We start from the raw sequence: 1,694 nt of genomic DNA on the forward strand, positions 1-1,694 counted from the left end.
AAAAGGGTATAGGGAGAAAAAATAGTGGGGAGAGAGTGGAGGGAGGAAAAATGAGAAATGAGTGGACAAGATGTATGGAGAAAAGAAAGGGAGGACATTAAAAACAAATGGAACAAAGAAGAGGAATGAAGACATTAGATTAAATGAGAAGATGAAAGGTGTGGATAGAAGAAGAGAAAGGAGTGGAGAGTGGCAAGGAGAGCCCAAAAGGAGAGCTGTTATGATGAGAAGAAGAAAAACAATTGAGGAAAGAGGAAAGCAGGCAACAGCAACGTTATAGGACAAAACTTCATGAGGCAGCCACAGCAGAGGAATGATGCACAAACTTCAGTAGAGGGTAAGGTTTATCTGCTAGACTGAATAACTTGAATCTGTTTACTGTAATGCATAAAACACAGAGATAAAGTCCTTTGACCGTTATATCTTTGTAGAATAAGAGTATGTCAGTGCACTGCTTAATGTTTGCTTCTTATCCCTGTTCTACCCAAGCGAGTGTAGCCAGTCAGGCTTAATTGGAAAAGAAAAGAAAACTGAGAGACAGAGACAAAAAAAGTGAGGATAGAGACACAACATCAGCATATGTGTCAGGATACAAGGGATAAACTTGAAATAAAATGTTTTACTTTTTTTAAATTGTTTTTGTATATTTTAAACAAGGTAAATCTTTCTGATTTATTAAAATAAAAAGTCACATACATGGATTTTTCTGGGCTAAGCCCCGGATCTCCATCACCCTAGAACCGCCCCAATGTAGCACTGCATCAGTGCCTCATCAATGGATGTGAATGGGTGCCGTCAGAATGAGAGTCCAACAGCTGATAAAAACATCACAATAATCCACAAGTAATCCACAGCACTCCAGTCCATCAGTGAACATCTGGAGAAGACAAAAGCTGCGTGTTTGTAAGAAACAAATCCCCTTTCAAAACAACTTTGTACTTTTTTGGTAATTCTGTGTATCTTTTCCCCTCACTTTATTAAACTTGTGGTGTTTCTAGTGAAAAATGGCCAGTCTACAAAAAAAATGCTTGTAAATCTCCCATTATTCTACATTATCACCAAATCCTGGATTCAATCTTTTTATCTTGTTTTCTTTCAATTAACAACTAGCTTTTCTTTCTTTTTTTAAATCTATTTTTTTCAGTGAATATATAAATGTAACAAAAAAAAAAACATTTTAAATTAAGGTCATTTGGACAAAGATCCTACTCATATTTTGAATCTACAAGTGGTTAAACTGCTAATATGGCGAAACACACTAATGAACTAAACTGAACTGAATCTGAACTGGCAGAGCAGCTCGGGTGATTGCTGATTTGTCCTAACATCACAATGTGAGGGAGACGTGTTACACACTCGTGCTACTAAAGTTTAATTGAGTTGAATCAGAGTGGGAGTATGGAAGCAGATTAGACTCAATAATAATTCACGCAGAAGACACGATGCACGCGCGCCTGTCGCTCGACCAATCATAACCCGCTGTGGGCGTGTCTACCTGGACGTTACGTCATCAGTGCGAGACCACGGTTCAGCAGAGGTTTGTGCAGCTGATCGTTTCATAACAAGCCTTGTGAAGGTGTATTGTTTTATCTTTGCATGCTTAAAACCTGAAGTCAAATCAGTCGCTTATCCCAGCATCATCTTCACAACACAAGAGTAAACATTAACAATGGTCAAATCACAGTAATATAATG

This window comes from Cyprinus carpio, chromosome B15 (genome assembly GCF_018340385.1).
Source record: "Cyprinus carpio isolate SPL01 chromosome B15, ASM1834038v1, whole genome shotgun sequence".
Classification (NCBI taxonomy): Eukaryota; Metazoa; Chordata; class Actinopteri; order Cypriniformes; family Cyprinidae; genus Cyprinus; species Cyprinus carpio.